This window comes from Pristis pectinata, chromosome 24, assembly GCF_009764475.1.
Source record: "Pristis pectinata isolate sPriPec2 chromosome 24, sPriPec2.1.pri, whole genome shotgun sequence".
In the NCBI taxonomy this organism is placed as follows: Eukaryota; Metazoa; Chordata; class Chondrichthyes; order Rhinopristiformes; family Pristidae; genus Pristis; species Pristis pectinata.
This window is the reverse complement of record NC_067428.1, coordinates 6,341,735-6,360,135: the sequence shown is the minus strand read 5'-3', so window position 1 is coordinate 6,360,135 and position 18,401 is coordinate 6,341,735. Positions and strand designations below refer to the sequence as shown.

General features: G+C 53.6%; 1 pseudogene; it reads left to right on the top strand.

Annotated features, from left to right (window-relative positions):
- The first annotated feature begins 2,135 nt into the window (after window positions 1-2,135).
- LOC127582762 (immunoglobulin lambda-1 light chain-like) lies at window positions 2,136-4,785 on the top strand (annotated as a pseudogene).
- Window positions 4,786-18,401: the final 13,616 nt, after the last annotated feature.

Here is an 18,401-nt window from a genome sequence, read left to right as displayed (position 1 = left end):
TATCTCCACAAAATCCACCTAATACACTGCAAGGACAAGTGAACCAATGTCAGTGTCCTGTCCCAGGCCAACGTCACCAGTTCTGAGTCCATAATTACACTGATTGGCTGTGTTGGGCAGGGCAGGTTGTTCACAGACCAGATTCCATGTCCTGAAACACACATTCTGAGAAATGCAACATCCTCTTGACTCCTGGGACACCCAGGCCCATGACAGCTCGAGTCAAAAAGGGGCATTTATTTGTGAGAATGAAGAACCTCGAGGCCATAGATCAGGAGCGCACAGAGGTCCTGTATCAGTGGTGGAAGGAACGGAAATTCTCACAAACTACCCACCCCTCACCTGTTGACCTCCACCTCCCCTGATCGGGGAAGTGTCTGTGGTTCCCACATTAGCCTCATTACCCACCTCAGAAGTAAATCATTGAAACATCATCAACCCACACAGCTCAGCAGTCTTGTTTATGAAGCTTCTTGAATGTAGACACACCTTTCATCTATTGTGGAGCTTCTTGTAATTTCTACTAATCTTGTCCTTTGTGAGAAATGTTAAATCCCCCAAATTCTACCACTCACCAGCATACTCAGGGCAACTTACAGCAGCCAATTAAACTGCCAACCTGCACATCTTTGAGATGTGGGAGGAAACTGGAGAATTGAAAGGCTTGAGAGGGATGAGACCTTCAAGTTCCTTGGAGTGAACATCACCAATAGCCTGTCCTAGTCCAAACACTTAGATGCCACGGCCAGGAAAGCACACTACTGCCTGTACTTCTTCAGGAGGCCAAAGAAACTTGGCATGTCCCTTTTGACTGTCACCAATCTTTATGAATGCACCATAGAAAGCATCCAATCCAGTTGCATCACAGCTTGGTATGGCAACTGCTCTGTCCGGGACCGCAGAAAACTGCGGAGAGTTGTTGACAGGGCTCGGCACATCACAGAAAACAGCCTGCCCTCCATTGACTGTCTACACTTCTCACTGCCTTGGTAAAGCAGCCAATATAATCAAAGATCCCACCCACCCCAGGCAGTCTCTCTCCCCTCTCCCATTGGGCAGAAGATACAAAAGCCTGAAAGCAGGTACCTCCAGACTCAAGGACAGCTTCTATCCCGCTGTTATAAGACTATTGAAATGTCCCCCAGTATGATGAGATGGACTCTTGACCTCACAATTTACCTTGTTATGGCCTTGCACCTTATTGTCTGCCTGCACTGCACTTTGTCTATAACGGTAACTCTTTATTTTGCATTCTGTTATTGTTTTCCCTTGTACTTCTTCAATGCACTGTTTCTTGCAGACAGTCCGTATGGCTTATTGCCTGGGTCTTTGTTGAAGCTAAATTCTTGTGTAAACTCGCTGGGACCCTGTCTCCTGATCTCCATTTACTCCAGGAACATGGCCCCACACCCTGGGAATCTGCCCAACCTTGAATTTTCCACCTTCTTCGAATGTGGCTGTCACTGGCAAAGCCGACATTTGTTGCCTATCCTGAGGTGCCCGAAGGCGGCGCTGGGTGAGGGCCTTCGATTGGTGGTTGTTGACAACGGGCTGGTTTGCGAGGCCACCAGAGGGCCTGGTGTGGGACTGGAGACGGACCCAGACTCGGTAAAGATGGGAGGTTCCCTCCCCCAAAGGGTTAATGAGTCTTCCAGTATTTCTGGCCGTCCGACAGTTCACTGTTACTGAGACCAGATTTCATCCCCACATTTAGACCGAATTCAAACCCTCAATCTGTCAGGGTGGGTTTGAACTCAATGTCTGAATGACTGATGTGGGAACAGGAAGCCTGCAGTGTCCTACCCTGTTGTAACTGGAGGTGTGAGGGGCATCTCTGGACTGAGGGGTGGAGTGCGGCAACAACTGAATCAGGGGAATGAAGGGAGAAAGTGGGAAACATCAGACAATGAGCGACCTGCTCATTCACGGGTTGTTTTGAACAGATCAGTCAGTTGCTGACAGTGTCACCGCCTCAAGCCGACGGTGTCTGTCGGCGAATGGGAGGGTTTCAGATCCTTGCTCTGGTTGGTCAGTGTCAGTCACCCTGATTTGTATGGATTTCCTCCCTGGTGTGAATGGCTCTATAACTGGGTTCCATCGGCAGCGGCGGCCACGGTCTGTCACAGATACAGCGGCTGAAGGGAGGCAGGAAGCTGACGGGCAGCAACGATGCGGACGCTGTGCTTTTTCTGGTCTCTGGCACTGTGGCTGGGCTGTAAGTACAGGCAGCAAGTCTGCACAGCCAGCGGTTGCTGATAGGGGCTCTTGGGGTCACATTAAAGAATCAATGGTTAAAGTTGAATCCCTGCTCTTTTCCAGCTGGAGAGTCCAAGACTCCGACTCAGCCTCCGACGGTGTCGGTGAATCCAGGAGCCACGGCCACTCTGGAATGTAACATCGGGACCAAGGATAGCAATGTTGTGAATTAGTACAAGCAGATACCGGGAACCGCTCCACAATGGATCCTCTATTACTATTACAGTAATAGCGCCCCGACCTATGGGCCTGGGTTTAGCAGCGACCGTTCCATGTCGACAACGAACAGCGCCGGTACCGTTTACCAGTTGACCATAAAGAACGCGGAGGTGAATGACGCTGCCGTCTATTACTGCGGAAAGGCGTTTTCATCGGGCAGTGGTTGTTCGGCCCAGTGACTAAGCTCTTTGTTACAGGTAAGTGTCTGGGAAATCCCTCCTGCAATTACTAACGGCATGAATACGGTCACCTGGCAATTAATAATTGATAAGTTATTGTTTACGGGCGAAATTTACATTAAAATATTGATTTACAATCCAATCGTGTTCCGTGTCCAGCGCCAGTTCCACTGGATAGAGTTGTGTTCAGTGAATTGTTGCCACAATTCTCTATTTAGTTGAATTTCATGATGAAACATGAATTCGCCCTTTGTGTGAATTCGTGCTATTTCTGGTGCCGTGTCCCTGACATGTGCTCTTCAATATTGTGTTTTTGACACTAACTCCTCTCTGTGAGTTTGCGCTGTTTCCGTCCCGTTAGTTTCTCCGCTTTTGTGTTGGTTTGGTAGAAGCGAACGTGAGGGGTTCCAGCTTCCTAAAGTGGGGCCCGGAGTCTCACTGGGGACAGGACATTGCCGACTGAAGACAGCCCACGGTTGTCAAGACAGGAGAACGACAAGTTTCAAGTTATTGTATCAGGATCCTCCAGCAACAACTCCCTCGGACTTTCACTGAAGCTCCAATCCTCCCACTGAGGGTGGAATCTCCTGCAGACACACATCCAATAAAAGCCCCTCTCCCATTGCCCAGTCCCTGCTCCCTCCCTCCTGCCATCTATTCCCTTGAGCGCTGCTCCTTCCGGGAAACCGCTGCTCAGCGATTGCGGTCGCTGCACCGACTGAGGCCGGAGCTCCGGGTCTGGGGAGAATCCCACCTCCCCTCCCCCACAGTGAGTGGGAGCCGAATCCCTCGACATCATCCCAGATCACAGAGCGACCTGCCTTGTCCTGCTCCGTGAAGCTCAGGACCGCGCACCTTGTGCCCTCGCCCACTGGGGCAGTGCAGAGTGCGAGATGGGTTTATTCTCCCGACAGCAGTGGGTGGCACAGCGGGGGCATTAGTGATGGGTGGGTGGGGAGAAGGGAAGAGGAGCAACGTGTCGCTGGTGGCACCGTGAGTGGGCACATTAAACTGATGCGGGGTCGCTGTCTCGTCCGTTAGTGACTCGGTGCCAAAAGCCTCACGGGTTGGAGTAGAGTTTCCACTGACAATCCCTGGTCCCAGAGAGTGGGGTCACTGGTTGGTTGTCGGAAGTGGGATCATGGATCCCTCCCCTCACTAACCAGAAGTACTGAGGCCAAGTGAGACCTCCATGGGGCACTCTCCCCCAATTAGCTCCTGTGGCACAGGCCGGGGTAGACCCAGGGAGCTGGAGGTGAAGTCACCGAGCGGGTGATGCTGGAAACCAGCGAGCCACCAGGAGGAACCTGAAACAAGAACTTGACCTCAAATGTATCGTTCTTCAGTGTTGGCCAACATGCACTGAACTCCAGGGACACTGCCCTGTCCCTCAGTGAGACTCGGGCCCCATTATAGGAAGCTGGAACCTGTCACTCGCGCTTCTCTCAAACTGAAATGAAGCGAGCTCTTCAGTGACCTGAAACACGTCTTCTCTTGTTCCCGTTCCAGCTCAGCAGCTCCCGGACCCGTCAGTAAAACTGCTTGGACCATCAGCCGAGGAGATCTCCGCTAAAGCAGCGGGCACGTTAGTTTGCCTGGTCAGTAAACTGTCGGTGGGCTTCCCTGCCGTCAGCTGGACAGTGGACGGGAGTCCGATGAGCAGTGAGGTGGAAACCAGCGCGGTGAGGCGGAACACGGACAATACCTTCAGTCTCTGCAGCTACCTGACGGTGCCCAGCGCCAGCAGACTGGAGCAGTGGGAAGGTGTACTCCTGCACAGTTCAACAAGGAGCAGCCTCGAAAATATCCACAACAGGAGCACAATCCAGCTGTTGAACAGAGCGCGGCCGCGGGCGTGTTTGCTCCCTGATTACCGGGACATCACTGCCTTGCATCTTTCACCCCCTCTCCCACTCTGTGCGCTCGCTCTTCACTGTGTTTCTGTTCCGCTCTCTGTGGTTTCCACCGTGTTCTTGGAATATTTGTACCCGAGGCTGCTTTTATTCTGTTTCTCCCAGCGAGAGGCTGCACGGGGTTAACGTGACCAGTTACTTGGCTTCATTGGAAATTTCAGCCGGTGAATGGTTTTCTCTGGCACCAGGGATGCATCTAATTAAAATAATTACTGAATGTTTTTGCGATTCGTCATCAGCATCAGACTGACAGACGGTAACGGTGATTAACTACCAATAAAGATAATCTGTGCAGGAGTGATTCCATGTGTGGATCTTGTTACCTGGCGTGCTCTTCTCATTCTGACAACGGGAGGGGGAAGGGGGAAGAAGGGGAGGGGGAAGGGGGAAGGGAGGGGGAAGGGAGGGGGAAGGGGGAAGGGAGGGGGAAGGGAGGGGGAAGGGGGAAGGGGGGGGAGGGGGAAGGGGGAAGGGGGAAGGGAGGGGGAAGGGAGGGGGAAGGGGGAAGGGGGGGGAGGGGGAAGGGGGAAGGGGGGGGGAGGGGGAAGGGGGAAGGGGGGGGGAGGGGGAAGGGGGAAGGGGGGGGAAGGGGGAAGGGGGGGGGAGGGGGGAAGGGGAAGAAGGGGAGGGGGAAGGGGGAAGAAGGGGAGGGGGAAGGGGGAAGAAGGGGAGGGGGAAGGGGGAAGAAGGGGAGGGGGAAGGGGGAAGGGGGAAGAAGGGGAGGGGGAAGGGGGAAGAAGGGGAGGGGGAAGGGGGAAGAAGGGGAGGGGGGAGGGGGAAGGGGGAAGAAGGGGAGGGGGGAGGGGGAAGAAGGGGAGGGGGGAGGGGGAAGAAGGGGAGGGGGGAGGGGGAAGAAGGGGAGGGGGGAGGGGGGAAGAAGGGGAGGGGGGAGGGGGAAGGGGGAAGAAGGGGGGGAAGGGGGGAAGGGGGAAGGGGGAGAAGGGGGGGAAGGGGGGAGAAGGGGGGAAGGGGGAAGGGGGGAAATAAGGGGGGAAGGGGGGAAATAAGGGGGGTAGGGGGGGGAGGGGGGAGAGGGGGAAGAAGGGGGGAGGGGGAAGAAGGGGGGAGGGGGAAGAAGGGGGGAGGGGGGAGAGGGGGAAGAAGGGGGGAGAGGGGGAAGAAGGGGGGAGGGGGGGAGAGGGGAAGAAGGGGGGAGAGGGGGAAGAAGGGGGGAGGGGGAGAGGGGGAAGAAGGGGGAGGGGGGAAGGGGGAAGAAGGGGGGAGGGGGAGAGGGGGAAGAAGGGGGAGGGGGAAGGGGGAAGAAGGGGGGAGGGGGGAAGGGGGAAGAAGGGGGGAGGGGGGAAGGGGGAGAGGGGGAAGGAAGGGGGAGAGGGGGAAGGGGGGAAGGGGGGAGAAGGGGAAGGAGGGGGGAAGGGGGGAGAGGGGGAAGGAGGGGGGAAGGGGGGAGAGGGGGAAGAAGGGGGGAAGAAGGGGCGAGGGGGGAAGGGGGGAGAGGGGGAAGAAGGGGGAAGAAGGGGGGAGGGGGGAAGGGGGAAGAAGGGGGGGAGGGGGGAAGGGGGAAGAAGGGGGGAAGGGGGGAGGGGGGAAGAGGGAAGAAGGGGGGAAGGGGGAAGAAGGGGGGAAGGGGAAGAAGGGGGGAGAGGGGGAAGAAGGGGGGAAGAGGGAAGAAGGGGGGAAGGGGGGAGAGGGGGAAAAGGGGGGGAGGGGGAAGGGGGGAGAGGGGGAAGAAGGGGGGAGAGGGGGAAAGGGGGGAGGGGGGAAGGGGGAAGAAGGGGGGAGAGGGGGAAAAGGGGGGGAGGGGGGAAGGGGGAAAAGGGGGGGAGGGGGAAGGGGGAAGAAGGGGGGAGAGGGGAAAAGGGGGGGAGGGGGGAAGGGGGAAGAAGGGGGGAGAGGGGGAAAAGGGGGAGGGGGGAAGGGGGAAGAAGGGGGGAAGGGGGAAGAAGGGGGAAAAGGGGGGAGGGGGGAAGGGGGAAGAAGGGGGGAAGGGGAAGAAGGGGGGAGGGGGAAGGGGGAAGGGGAAGAAGGGGGGGAGGGGGGAAGGGGGAAGAAGGGGGAGGGGGAAGGAAGGGGGAAGGGGGGGAGGGGGGGGAAGAAGGGGGGAGAGGGGGAAGAAGGGGGGGAGGGGGGGAAGGGGGAAGAAGGGGGGAGGGGGGAAGGGGAAGAAGGGGGGAGGGGGGGAAGGGGGGAATGGGGAAGAAGGGGGAAGAAGGGGGGAGGGGGGAAGGGGGAAGAAGGGGGGAGGGGGGGAAGGGGGAAGAAGGGGGAAGGGGGGAGGAGGGGAGGAAGGGGGAAGGGGGAGGAGGGGAGGAGGAGGGGGGGAAGGGGGGAGGGGGGGAGGAAGGGGGGAAGTGGGGAGGAGGGGAGGAGGAGGGGGGAAGGGGGGGAAGGGGGAGGAGGGGAGGAGGAGGGGGGGAAGGGGGGAGGAGGGGAAGAAGGGGGAAGGGGGGGAAGGGGAGGGGGGAGGAGGGGGGAAGGGGGGAGGAGGGGGGAAGGGGGGAGGAGGGGGGGAGGAGGGGAGGAGGAGGGGGGGAGGGGGGAGGAGGGGAGGAGGAGGGGGGAGGGGGAGGAGGGGAGGAGGAGGAGGGGGGAAGGGGGGAGGAGGAGGAGGAGGAGGGGGAGGAGGGGGGAAGGGGAAGGGGGAAGTGGGGGAGGGGGAGGGAGACTCGTCTCTCTGTTCCGGTCCGTGTTCTGGTTCCGTGAAGTGAGAGGAAACCGCTCCTTTGCCGTAGCCTTGGACACCGAATATCAGGAAAGAAGGTCGGAAAGTCCCATTGTTGAGCTGGGAGCATCATCGATAAGGGTTTTCGTGAGGTTGTGACACTAAAAGTCAAGGCAGCAGGTCGCTGGGTGATCACCAGGAAAAGCAAAGGCAGTAGGGAGACAGTGCAGGGCTCTCTGTGGCCATTCCCCTCTCTAACAGGTTTACCTCCTTGGGCACTGTTGGGGGTGTGACCTTTCTGTGGGCAGCAGCAGAAGTTACTGACACTGTGACCGGCCCTGGGGGTCAGTGGGAGAGCGTGCAGTCAGACAGGGCGTTAGTGATAGGAGATTCGCTGGTTAGGGGCACAGACAGGAGATTCTGTGGCCGCAGAAGCGATACCAGGACGGTGTGTTGCCTCCCAGGTGCCGGGTCAACGATGTCTCTGAGCAGTTGCAGCATATTCTCAAGTGGGAGGGTGAACGGTCAGAGGTCGTTGTGCACAGTAGTGAGCAGAAACATGAATGAGGTCCTGCGGAGAGAGGATAGGGAGCTGGGAAAGAAGTTAACAAGCAGGACCGTGCGGGAAGTGATCTCTGGATTTCTCCCAGTGCCACGTGCTGTTGAGGACAGGAATACAAAGATGGGCCAGATGAATGCAAGGCTGAGGAGCTGGTGCAAGGGGCAGGGATTAAAGTTCTTATATCATTGGGATCTCTTCTCGGGTAGAGGTGACCTGCACCAGAGGGACAGGTTGCACGTGAACTGGAGGGGGATCAATCTCCTGGTAGAATGATTCGCTGGTGCTACTCGGGAGGTTTTAAACTAGATTGACAGGTGTTGGGGGGGGGGGGGTAGTGGTGGTGGTGGTTGGACCCAGAGCATCAGAGAGGCTGATGAGAGGTCAGGGAAAAACACTGTCGCCAGTGAGAGAAAGTTTAGTGGTTAGGAGGACAGGGAAGGGAGCTGAAAAGACCACTGGATTAAACTGCATTTGTTTCAATGCAAGAGACTAAACAGGTAAGGCAGATGTACTCCGGGTGCGGATCAGCTATGGTAGCTCTGGGGACTGGGATATTATTGCCAGAACAGAAACATGGCTGAGGGAAGGGCAGGACTGGCAGCTCAATGTTCCAACACACAGATGCTGCAGTTCTGACAGAGGTACAGTAAAGGGGGGGGGGGGGGAGAACATAACATCTTCTTGAGGGATCTTTCAGTGAGGCCATATGGGTGGAACTTAGGAAAAAGAAGGTGATGGTCACTTTGGGCTGTATCATTGGTGCCCCAATGATCAGCAGGAATTAGGAGAGTAGATCAGAATCAGGTTTATTATCACTGACATATGTCGTGAAATTTGTTGTTTTGGGGCAGCAGTACAGTGCAAGACATGAAGACATAAAATTACTGTAAGTTACAAGATAAATTAGTGAGCAATGATAAATACTAAACTAAATCATAGAGAATGTAGACAGTTGTCAGAGTAGTTGGGTAGTATGAGTGGGAGACTCTAATGTCCCCAACAATGACTAGGCCACACATGGTGCAACCAGTTTGGGTGGGGTGGAGTTTGTTCAATGTGTCCAACAAAGTTTCCTTAGTAGAACCCTACACGAGAGGGCGCAGCACTGGACCTCCTCTGAGGGAATGAGGTAGGGTAAGTAACTGAAATGTCAGTCCCGGGGCACTTCAGTCACTTCCCATAATCCTGTTATGTTCAAAATAGTTTTGGAAAAAGATAGGATGGGTCCACGTGTTAAGGTCTGAAACTGGGGCAGGGCCAATTTTGGAGGGATTTGGTGGAATCTTGCAGAGGTCGATTGGGTGAGACTGTTGGCTGGAAAAGGAATGACTGGCAAGTGGGAAGACTTTAAAGGTGTGATATCAAGAGTCCGGGGTGAAGGGCAATGTTGGCAAGTTCAGGGGATCCTGACTGAGGAGAGATATTGAGGCTCTGGTCAGAAAAATGAAGGAGACATACATTGGGTTTATGCAATCGGGAACGAGCTAATCCCTCGGTGACTATCAGAAGTGTAGGAGAACACTTAAGGATATCAGAGGGCAAAATAAGGGTATGAGAGGGATCTGGCAGGCACAATTAAGGAAAATCCCAAGACATCCCGTAGGTATATTAAAAGGGTGTGGAGGAAGAGAGTTGGTCACCTGAGAGACTAGCATTGCTGGGGGATCTTGATCGGCTGGGTTAGAGGGCCGAGGGTTGGCAAATGGCTTTCAATTCAGCTAAGTGTGAAGTGTTGCATTTTGGGAATTCAAACCAGGGGAGGACTTATTGAGTGAATGGTCAGACCCTGGGGAGTGTTGTGGAACAGAGGGACCGGGAACTACAAGTACATGGTTCGCTGAAGCTGGTATCAAAGGTAGACAGGGTGATGAAGAAAGCATTTAGCACGATGGTATTCATCAGTCAGGGCACTGAGTATTGGAGTTGGAACGTTACGTTGCAGTTGTACAAGATGTTGGTGAAACTGCACTTGGAGCATTGTGTACAGTTTTGTTCATCCTGTTAGAGGACAGACATCATTAAACTGGAAAGAGTGCAGAGAAGATTTGAGGATGCTGGCAGGACTCGAGAGCCTGAGTTACAGGAAGAGGTTGGGTGGACTTGGACTTTATTCCTTGGAAAGTGGGAGATTGAGGGGTAACTTCCTAAAGGTGAATAAACCCATGAGGGGTATAAATAGAATGAACACACACAGTCTATTTTCCCAGGGAAGGGAACCTAAAAACTTTAAGCTGAGAGGTAAAAAGATTTTAAAGTGACCTGAAGGGCAATGTCTTCACCCAGAGAATGGTGCATATATGGAAAGAGCAGCCAGAGAAAGTGGCTGAGGCAGGTACAGTTACAACATTTAAGACATTTGGATAAGTACATTCATAGGAAGGTTTTAGATCGATATTGGACAAACGCAGGCAATGGGACTAACATTGGGGGGCACCATTGAGGACATGGACAATTTGGGCCGAAGGGCCTATTTCAATGCTGTATTAGTTTATGACTCTGTGACTACAGGAAACAATCGAGGAAAAGGCGAGGGGATGATTGGAAGGCAGTGATGATAAAATTAGAACAAAATAGTCGGCGCTTGGGACGGATAATAAAGGAAGTAAACACAAAAATTGCTGGAAATATTCAGGTGGTCAGGCAGCATCGGAGGAGAGAGGAAAACTGAGGGAACATTCCGGGCCAATGACCTTCACCACCACTGACCAATTCTGACACAAACTGGTGATCTGAAATGTCTGAATTCAAGATTGGGTCCCGAGGGATGAAACGTGCCCAGTCAGAAGGTGAGATGCTGATCCCCAAGCTTCCACTGGGCGTTGGTGGCCGGGTGCGGGAGCCCAGAGACGGAGCGGTCGGAGTGCGAGTGGGAAGAAGTTCAAGTGAGCCCGTTGCTGGGGGTCGCACCTGGTGGGTGTTTGCCTGCTGCCGATGCTGCAGCCTCTGGTGTGTGCTGGTGACAGGGTGCACAGGGCTTGGTGCCACCTCATTTCCTGATGTCCCTTCCTCTGCCGCCTGAACCGGACCCTCGACCTCCCTCCCTTCTCCTCCTCACCGCCCACTCCACTATTTCCTGGACCCAATCCTTACCTTCCCTCCCCACCATCTCTGCGGCCGGGTACAGAGCCCACTACCGTGGCTCCTCTTTCCCGGTGCCTCGATGGACAGGGTGGTCGTCACCGACCAATGAAGTCCGGGAGTTCAAATATTGTCTGAAATCCTGCTGTCTTTCAGTCTAAGGGACAGGAGTGGTGGGGGGCGGGGGGGTAGAGAAGGTGAGATGGGAGCAAGAGCCCTGGTGGCGGAAAAGAGGAGAACGGAAGTAGGTGGGAGTGGGGAGGGAAGGGTGACAGGGAGGGGGAGAGTGGGAACAAAGCAGCCCTGGCACAGACGAACGTTTTTGTCCGATCTCCTCTCCCTCTTTTTTTGGAACCCTCCTTCCTCTCTCCCTCTCCCCTCCCGTTTCCCAAACCACTTCCTTCAAGTTGCCCTCATCTCTTTTTCTCCCAATTCCTCCATCCATTTCTACCCGTTGTTCTCTCGCTCTCTCCCTCTTGAAAGTGCCTTGTGGAAACTTCCTTCCCATCACAAGGAAGCGACTCAGTCGACTCCATCTTCAGTGGAGGGGTCAGGATCTGGCCGGGTGCTTGAACACCCACAACACTGACTCCAAGTCAAACAGCACCCTTGCCTGGAAGAAGAGCTTCCCTTTCGGAGTGTTCCCCCAGTCACCGTGTTGAGACTGGCCCCAGGTTTGTTTTCCCAAAACACAAACACTTTAGCACTGGGCTCCTGGGAAAGAAAACATACTCACCGAATAACCACCCCGCAAAGGCCAAGACCCACCATTCCCATCAAACAGAGAAATCTCACACCGACCTTTTCCCAATTTGCCGGGTGCTGGTTTCTCCTCCAGCTCAGAATTTCAGAGTAAAGGGTGGCCCAGTAATGTAGCAGCTGGCGAAGGATATCTGTTCTCAGCGGACTTTAATCTTTGGTATTCTCCATCCCAGAGAGCTGCGGAGTCACAGACACTGAATATATTCGGGCCTGAGGCTGATGTTGGTCCATAGTGCAGTCGAGGGTGTACGGGGAACGGGGGGATGGTGGAGTTGAGGCCAAGATCAGATGAGCCATCAATGTGTTGAATGGTGGAGCAGGAGAACGGCCGACTCTCGTTCCAAATTTCTCTTCGTATTTTGCATGCATACGGCCCCTCAGTCCTCCTCCACCGATCAATATCACGGGTGATCTGAGGCCTGAGCCCAGCTCAAATTTCTTCCCCAGTCCCCTGACCCGTGATTCCCTCGTTGTCCAAAAACCGATCTCTCAGCATTGAATCCGCTCAATGACTCAGCACTCACAGCTCTCTGGGTAGAGAGTTCCAAAGACTCACAACTCCCGAAGCGTAGACATCTCTCCTTATCTCACTTTTAGTGGTGAAAGCTGTATTTTGAGATGATGTTCACGAGTTCGAGACTCCTCACCAAAGGACCCATCCTCAGAGGGAGGGATATGGTCAGTTTCACTGAACAGTTGGCCGTGCGGATCAGCAACTCTCAAAGCGGGACGTGGAATTGCTCATCATTACTTTAAGGGCTACTTGACTGATCGCAAAATGGTGATGGGAACTGACAGCGTGCAATGCAAACTTCAGATGGCCTCTTCCACACACAGGACTTGCTTCAACACAGAGCAGGTCAGGTGCGTGTGGGGATGTCAGTCCCTGTGCCAGGCCTGACTGCAGGCAGTCCTGTGAAACGGAGTCACATTCATCCAAATAACACCGAATGTGGAGCAGACACAGAGAATCCGGTCTGAACAGCGGGGACATATCCTGCATCTGGTCCATTTAAAGGGATCAGAAACCACTCGGAATTTTATTGGAGACATCGGTTGCAGCTCGGCAAACATCTGTGGATGGGGCAGAAGACAAGAGAAACCCATTGCCGGGGTCTGAGTGGCACTGCGGTTGTCTGCATGAGTTCTCGGAGGTATTGTCGACTGCGTCCACTGCTTTTGCAAACAAATAAAAAAAATACTTTCGGCCAATCCCACAATCCTGCTCCCGCGCCATAACGATGATGAGGAAGCAAGTGAACACTGAACACAGGGTCTGACACCACTGACTTCCTGTGCTCAGACAATTTTTGGCACCAAGACGTCGGTCGAAATGAAGACAATCCGTGGCGAAATCTTCAGCACCTCACAGCTCCCAAGCATTTAGTCCTTCAAATAACCTGTAGTTCAAGAGAACGAAATTCGGAGCCAAAAACCAAACTGTGGATTCCATCAGAACCAGATGCAGGAACCGGCCTTTATAATTTGCCTCTGCGGAATTCAGATAGAGACGTCATCGGTCGAAATGGACGCCAGGTCATAGAAGGAAAGTTGGGAATGTGGAGAGAGACAGACAGCGGGAGAGGGAATTGCAAAGCACGAGGCTTGGATGTCTAAAGGCAAAGGGACGAATGAAGAGGGAAAGGCCGCTCACTGTGCCGGTGAGTAACGAGAGCCGAAGCCAAAGGAGGTGATGGGGTAATAGAGACAGGGGCACATGAGGCAAACAATGAGGAGATTTTTTAAATTGGAGGCATTAAGGGACAAGATACCAAAGTAGGTCGGCAATAGAGGGGCAATCTGTGAAACTCGATCCCCTCCTATCCAGAGTCTGTCTGTCGTCAGCCAGGCTCAGACCGCGGTTACAACACCGGATTTCACCACCCGCAGAGCCCCCGAGGTTATTACCGAGCTGTGGTCTGTCCTTCAGCAGTTTGTTGGAGAGTGGGGTGGAGTGAATCTGCCGTCAGTCCTCTCCCCCACTGGCTCCAATCGTTCCCCCACACTTGACCTTCAGCCCACGGGACCGGTCTTCAGCCTCTTTTAGCAAAACAACGCAGAGCAAAACTGAAACCGCCAGTCCCAGCGCTGCCGGCGTTCCCCGTTATACCCACCTACTTCCTCCAGAACCAGTGGACCGTGCATTTGGAAAACAGGCTCAAGGATGCTTCGGGAGCATGTGCGGGGTGGCATGGAGTTGCAGCAGGCAGTGCTGATGTCTCACAGCTCCAGACACCTGGATTTGATCCTGACCTTGTTACTGTCCGTGTGGAGTTTGTATGTTCTCTCTGTGTGACCACTGAAGTTTCCCACCGATGCTCCATTTTCCGCCCAAAGTCCAAAGACATGAGACCGTAAATTACCCCGGAGAGCAGCGAAGCAACAAAGGAATCAAGGGGCAGTTGATGTCACGTGTGAGAGAATGAGGGAAATAAGGAGAGAGGACACGGTAACGACGGGATTGTTCTGTTGGGAGCTGACACAGACCCAATGGGCTGAGAGGCTTCATTCTGTGTTTTGATCAATAACAATTGCACAGTGAGGTTTCTGCTGCAATGTTTGAATACTGAAGTTCTGTTTCAGTTCAAAATTCGTCCACATGATGAATTATTTCTCTCCTGCAGGGGGCGCTGAGATATCACGAACAGGGGAAGGCAACTTGGGAGCAGGTCGGTGTGAGATTTCTCTGTTTGATGGGAATGGTGGGTCTTGGCCATTGCAGGTGAAAGAGGGAACACTCAGAAAGGGAAGCTCTTCTTCCAGGCGAGGGTGCTGTTTGACTTGGAATCACTGTTGTGGGTGTTCAAGCACCCGGCCAGCTCCTGACCCCTCCACTGAACGTCTGAGTCTCTTCCTTGTGATGGGCAGGAAGCAGCTGCCAATCAGACGTGAGCTGGCACTTGGTCACCAACTGAACGATGGATAGATTGGGTCAGAATGGTCCAAGGGGATGCTGTGTGGGACAGTTTATTTCCACGTGAAGTGCAGCATTGTTCAGCCAGGTGAGACCTTCCGGTCGCGGCTGTGTCATGGAAGCAAGTGGGTAGATTTCCACATGAACATACAGTTTAGGAGCACGAGTTGATTATTCGGCCCTTCGAATCTGCTCAGCCATTCAACAAAATCACGGCTGATCTGATTGGAACTTAAATGTCCCATTGCTCCGTGCTCCCGATAAGTTTTCAATCCCACCCCAGCTTGCTGATCAAGTATCTGTCTGCCACTGATTCAGAAAACATTCATTAACTTCACTTCCACCGCCTCTTATGGAAGAGAGTTCCAAAGGCTTCGGGCGCCTTAGAGAAAACTTTGCCTCACCTCCGTCTTAAATGGGAGGCCCCTTTTCTTTAACAATGACAACTTGTTCTAGATGTTTCCACAACAAGAAACAAACTGTCCACACCCGCACTGCGTAGATCCCTCAGGATCTGATGTTTCAATCAAGGCCCCTCACACTCTGCAAATCTCCAGTGGACACAAGCCTCACTTTTCCTCACAAGACGACCTTCACATCCGAGTAATGAGTCCAGTAAACCTTCTCTGTATTGTTTCTAGTGCAATTATATCCTTCCTTAACTAAGGAGGCTGATGGTGTACACCACTGCTCTGCAGAACAGACGCAGACCACTTCGCCGTTTGAGTACAAATCCCCTCCGCTTTACAATTCCTCGAGTAAACCGTATAGATCCCGCCTTTAGCAGAGAGAGAGAGACAGACAGACAGACAGATAGAGGCAGACAGACAGAGACAAAGACGGGGTGGGGGAGGAAGGGTGATATTTAACAAAGTGAGAGGTACAACAGCGTGGGAGGGCGAGTTGGGAGGAGAGAGGCGGGGAAGCTGGATAGAGGGATGATGGGAAAAGGCGGAGGGAAGGGAGAGAGGAAGCAGGGTTGTGAGAAAGAGGGAGGGAAGAGATCCGACAAAACCTTCCGTCTGTTCCAGGGTTGCTCGGTTCCCACTCGACCTCTCCCTCCGTCGCCCATCCCTCCCCACTCCCAGCTCCTTTACTTCGCCGCCTGTCTATCCGGGGCTCCTTCGCTATTGTCACTCTATATCTCCACTCCCAGCTCTCTCTCTCTCTCTCTCTCTCGCACCCACTCTCTTGCCCTTCAGACAGAAACACAACAGGATTTCAGCCATTATTTGAAATCCGGGACTTCAGCCTGGGAGCTCGGACTGCAGCTGATTTTGGGGAAACGGTGCAGAGCAAAGCTGAACCCGCCAGTCCCAGGGCTGCCGTCCGTTTCCCCTTCTACCCACTGATTCCGACAGAACCTGTGGGCGATGCGTTTGGGAGACAGGCACAAGGACACGAAGGCAGCATGTGAGGGGGGGCATTGAGGTGCAGCAGGTCGTGCTGAGGCCTCACTGATTCGATCCGCACCTCGTGCACTGTCAGTGCAGAGTTTGTTCTCCCTGTGACATCGCGGGGATCTCCGGGTTCTCCAGTTTCCTCCCACATCCCAAAGATGAGTTGCTGTAAATTAGCCTCAGTGTAGAGAAGCAACAAAAGAATCAAAGGGGAGCTGATTGCACGTGTGAGAGAATGAGGGAAATAAGGAGAGAGGACACGGTACCGATGGGATTGTTCTGTTGGGAGCTGACACAGACCCAATGGGCTGAATGGCCTCATTCTGTGCTTTGGTAAGAAGTAACAATTCAAGAGTGAGGTTTCTGCTGCAATATCTGAACACCGAAGGTACTTTCTCCGCGTTACATTTGTCCAAATACATAATTATTTCTCTCCTGCAGGGGGCGCTGAGATATCACTAACAGGGGAAGGCAACTTGGGAACAGGTCGGTGTGAGATTTCTCTGTTTGATGGGAATGGTGGGTCTTGGTCATTGCAGGGTGGTTATTTGGTGAGTATGTTTTCTTTCCCAGGAACCCAGTGCTGCTGTGATTGTGTTGTGGGAAATCAAACCTGGGGCCAGTCTCAACACAGTGAATGAGGGAACACTCAGAAAGGGAAGATCTTCTTCCAAGCGAGGGTGCTGTTTGATTTGGAGTCAGTGTTGTGGGTCTTCCAGCACCAGGACATCTCCTGACACTTCCACTGAAGATGGGGTGATCTGCGTCTCTTCCTTGTAATGGGAAGAAACTTCCACAAGCGCCTGCCAATCAGACGTCAGCTGACACTTGGGTCATAGTGGCCCTAAGGGTTGCTGTGAGAACCTGTCTATTTCCAAGTGAAGTACAGCACTAATCATTGCGATGAGACTGTCGGGTGATGTCTGTATCACGGTGACAAGTCGGAGATTTCCACATGAATATACAATGGAGTAGCAGAAGTAGACCACTCGGTCCTTCGAACCTGCTCAGCCATTCAATGAGATTACGGTTGATCTGATTGTAACCTTAATATCCCATTCCTTCATGCCCCCGATAGTTTTCAATCCCACCCCACCTTGCTGATCAAGTATCTGTCTGCCACTGAAGCAAAAAAAAATCATTGACTTCACTTCCACCGCCCCTTACGGAAGAGAGTTCCAAAGGCTTCGGGCGCCTTGAGAGAAAACTTTGCCTCCCCTCCATTTAAATGGGAGGCCCCTGATTATTAAACAACAACAACTTGTTCTAGATGTTCTCAAAACAGGAAACAACGCGTGCTGCCGAGATCCCTCAGGATCTGATGTTTCAATCAAGGCCCCTCGCACTCTTCAAATCTCCAGTGAACACAGGGCTCACCTTTCCTCACAAGACGATCTTCACATCCGAGTAATGAATCCAGTAAACCTTCTCCGTATTGGTTCTAGTCCAATTATACCCTTCCTTAAATAAGGAGGCTGATGGTGTGCACCACTGCTCTGCAGAACAGAGGCAGACCACTTCGCCAAGTTTGAGTCCAAATCCCCTCCTCTTTACGATTCCACGCGTAAACCGTATAGATCTCGCCTTTAGCAGTGAGCGAGCGAGCGAGAGAGAGAGAGACCGACAGACAGACAGAGGGAGAGAGAGACACACACGGGTGGTTGGGGTAGAAGGGGGATAGTTAAAATAGTGAGAGGTACAACAGCGTAGAAGGACGAGTTGGGAGGAGAGTGGCGGGGAAACTGGATGTTAGGGAGACGGGAAAAAGACGGCGGAAGGGAGTCAGGAAGCAGGGTTGTGAGAAAGAGGGAGGGAAGAGATAAGACAAAACCTTCGGTTTGTTCCAGGGTTGCTCGGTTCCCACTCGACCTCTCCCTCCGTCGCCCATCCCTCCCCACTCCCAGCTCCTTTTCTTCTCCACCCCTCTATCCCCGGGGCTCCCTCCCCCATCTCAGCTCATCTCTCCACTCCCACCTCTCTCTCTCTCTCACCCACTCTCCTGCCCTTCAGACAGAAACACAACAGGATTTCAGCGATTATTCGAAATCCGGGACTTCAGCCTGGGAGCTCGGACTGCAGCTGATTTTGGGGAAACGGTGCAGAGCAAAGCTGAACCCGCCAGTCCCAGGGCTGCCGTCCGTTTCCCCTTCTACCCACTGATTCCGACAGAACCTGTGGGCGATGCGTTTGGGAGACAGGCACAAGGACACGAAGGCAGCATGTGAGGGGGGGCATTGAGGTGCAGCAGGTCGTGCTGAGGCCTCACTGATTCGATCCGCTCCTCGTGCACTGTCAGTGCAGAGTTTGTTTGTTCTCCCTGTGACATCGCGGGGATCTCCGGGTTCTCCAGTTTCCTCCCACATCCCAAAGATGAGTTGCTGTAAATTACCCTCAGTGTAGAGAAGCAACAAAAGAATCAAAGGGGAGCTGATGGCACGTGTGAGAGAATGAGGGAAATAAGGAGAGAGGACACGGTACCGATGGGATTGTTCTGTTGG